Here is a 3779-nt window from a genome sequence, read left to right as displayed (position 1 = left end):
GTCGCTTTGGGGAGGTTGTTTAACTGTTTTTCAGAGCTGAAAAAACATATCTAGCTGTGTGAGCCCTGAGGCTCAAGTGAAGAAGAAAACGTGCGAAGCTCTGGTGGATTTCCGGGCGGTTTACTCTTCACACTTTCTGGTTGTTGCAAAAACACTTGCGCAGAAATGAAAAGGGCAGGTGAGAAATGTCGTTCAAAAAGCACCTGGTTTTCGGGGTGCAGACAGTTCGTACTTCATTCCGCCTTCTCTAGAGCTGCAGGAAATGTCATTAAAATTTAGAGATTTCTTACAGAGTAAAAGAAAACAAAACAAAACCAAACCAAACAGTTTACACAGGTGTTCAAGAGTTGTTTCATTGAAGTTACGTAACGACATCTTATTTCAGAAGTTTCTTAAAGCCATTCAAACTCATCAGTGCTGGAATGGGAGACAGAGCGATCGTGATAAAATGACTATCTGAAAGATATTTCTACCTAAAAGACAATGGGTCTTCTAAAACCTTAGCAGCAAACAGCGTAGCAAGGTTAGCTCATGATCTCTTGAGCGATTCCTCAAGTTGTTCACTGACTATTCAGGGCAGTTCTTGAGTTAATGTCACACAAAAATTAGTGAACAAGGTCAACAACTTTGACTTTGTTGTTTCAGGCAACAAAGTAGCCTGAAATTGTTGCCCGCCTAATTTTTTGTTGATCTTTGCATTAGGCTTTAAGGCTTGCCTCCATCCCCTAGTCTCACGCCTCCATAAGAAAACACTTTATTGTAAACATCCAGACGTTTTGGAAATATAAGTTACCATGTTTGTAATTTAACTCAAAATACTGTTCTAAAGCCTTAAAATTTTTTAAACAATGTATTAGAAAGTCTTCCTGTATCAATACATACTTAACATAAATGATTGTTTTTAAAGGAGGCATATTATTCCATTTATTTCCCCCATGTCTTATTGATCACTAATTAGATTTTGTTGTTACAACAGTGCTACAATAAGCCCTCATAAAGAGACATTTTTTCACACTTGTGGGAGTAGGACATATCCCTAGAAGAGGACTTGATTGGTGCATAAGTTGAGTGCATTTCTATTTTTCATATTTCTGTGGAAAAATTATCTTTTAAAGAAATTGCAACGGAAGTGAAGTCAAGTCACTCAGTCGTGTCCAACTCTTTGCGGCCCCATGTACTGTAGCCTACCAGGCTCCTCTGTCCATGGGATTTTCCAGGCAAGAGTACTGGAGTGGGTTGCCATTTCCTTCTCTGGACTACTTCCTAATAACAAAATATTATAGCATCAAAGTAGGCATTATAAAAGCAGGCTATTTTTTTAGTTCATATACTCCTGATTATTAAAGAGAATAAATATACTTTGTAAAAATCATGTTTTATATTAGATTATTACTTTAAAATGATTTATAATAACTGTTTAGTTATTGAGAACATTGACTTTTTATCTGTCATGTTTTTAAAATATTTTCCCCAACTTTTAACTTTTGACTTTTTAATAGGATTTTGATTGTAGATTTTTAATTTGTAAGTGGCCAAACTGAATAGTCTCTTAAACATTCTAAGCTTTGTGTTATGTTTAGAAAAATTTTCTAGGATTATAAACAAATTAACCTATCTTTTATTCTAGTGGTTTAAGTTTTTTCACAATTGAATGTTTCATACAATTGGAGTTTGTTTTAATGAAAAGAGTCTGCTAGGAATTCAGCTTTATTTTTTTCCAAATGGTCAACCAGTTGTCTCAACAATGCTTATTAAATAGTCCATCTTTTTTTCACTGAATATGTATGTTGGTACATTTGCAGACAACTCTGAACTTTGAGGGCTTCCCTGGTGGTTCAGTAGTAAAGAATCCACCTGCAATGTGGGAGAACTGAGTTCAATCCCTGGGTTAGGAAGATCCCTTGGAGAAGGAAATGGCTTTGCATTACAGTCTTCTTGCGTAGAGAATTCCATGGACAAAGGAGCCTGGTGGGTTACTGTCGACGGGGTCACAAAGAGTTGTACATGACTGAGCAACTAACACTTTCAACACTGTTGGGATCCCAGGTGTGGAAATAAGCCCAAGCATGAAAGACTTTTGCTAATTCTTATAAGGGTTTGAGAGGTATTCTAGGAAGCCTGCATGAGGCATTCATTGCCATGAGGCCTGCTAGTCAGAGAGGGAAGCTAGAAACAGGAGGAACTGGCATAAAGAAAATAATTCCATTGTGGAGCTGCAATGGAAATCTTAGGGTACACAAGGAATTGTTAGGGGAAACACTGACTGAAACCGCCGCCTGACCAGGCACCAGAGTAACTATTTGCATCAGTTATTTTATGATAGCAGAGCCTGATAAGGAACATGGAACTAACAAGCCACCATCAATTGGAAGAATTCGGGTAAAGTCAAAAGTCAATAGGAGACACCAGTCCATATGTACTATCCTCCCAGGAACCTTCTCAGTGAAATCCATCTTGGCTGGGTGATGCATGGACCACCAGGAACAACCCTGAGTCAGAATGATTGGCCAGAGACAATCTAGAAACTAATCTCATCACCATAAAACCCGAGATTGTGAGCCACGTGACAGAACAGTCCTCCTAGCTTCACTTGCCCTTCTGCTCTCCACTGGGTGCGCCTTCCCAATAAAATCTCTCCCCCAAAAATTTCTCGCTTTGTCAGCACATGTGTCTCCTCAGACAATTCATTTCTGAGTATTTGACAAGAGCCCACCCTTAGGCCCTGAAAGGGGTCCTCCTTCCTTGCAACAGAATTCTCAAAGTCCAGGAATGTCAGACCAAATGAATACTGATGGGGATCCAGTCTGGCAGATGGATGTTGCAACAGTATTCCCTGTTTTCTGGCAACATTCTGTCTCTGATTGTGGGCAGCACCTTGCCAGGTGGTCTGTCTGGCTGAAGTAGTACCCTGGCTAACAGTTTTGAATTGGGAGTCAGAATCAGACCTCCTGGCTAGGCAGGGTGTCATATGATTCAGAAGAGGATTTAAGTCCTTGTGGGGAAAAGGAGTGTGGATTAAGAAACCAAGCAGCTCCTTGGTCAGCAGATTGCAGAGACATAACTAGGATGTGAGAAAGGGCTTGAATTGACCTAGAGAAATCCCAGAGAACTGTGGAAAACCCACCCTTGATCTAGTTCCACAGCACAGAGGTCAAGACATACTCACTAAACTGTGGTAGCCCAGCAAAAGAGAAGTCAAAGTGTTAGTTCCTTAGTCATGTCTGACTCTTTGCAATCCCATGGACTGTAGCCCACCAGGTTCCTCTGTCCATGGAGTTCTCCAGGCAAGAAGACTGGGGTAGGGAGTGATTCCCTTCTCCAGGGGATCTTCCTGACCCAGGGATTGAACCCAGGTCTCTTGCCTTGGGCATGGATTCTTTACCATCTGAGCCACCAGGGAAGCCCATGGTAGCCCAGGGAAGTTGATAAATGAGGCCTGTATTCATGGACTGTACTGTTCTATACTCTTTCCTGTGTAATACTGTAGTGTAAATTATTTGACACTGAGAGTGATAAGGCACCCCTGCTCAATTCCATCATTTGTTCATTCATCAAATATTCATGCTAAGCACTCTACTAAGTACTGGAGATACAAGACGAAGTAAATGAAACAGAAAAGTTTCTGTTCTCATATGCTATGATCTTGAGATAGTAAGATAAGTAAATACAGGGTATATTGTTGTTGTTTAGTGGCTAATGGCACCCCACTCCAGTACTCTTGCCTGGAAAATCCCATGGACAGAGGAGCCTGGTAGGCTATAGTCCATGGGGTTGCTAAG

Source organism: Ovis canadensis, chromosome 1, assembly GCF_042477335.2.
Source record: "Ovis canadensis isolate MfBH-ARS-UI-01 breed Bighorn chromosome 1, ARS-UI_OviCan_v2, whole genome shotgun sequence".
Classification (NCBI taxonomy): Eukaryota; Metazoa; Chordata; class Mammalia; order Artiodactyla; family Bovidae; genus Ovis; species Ovis canadensis.
Note: the sequence above shows the minus strand (reverse complement) of the source record.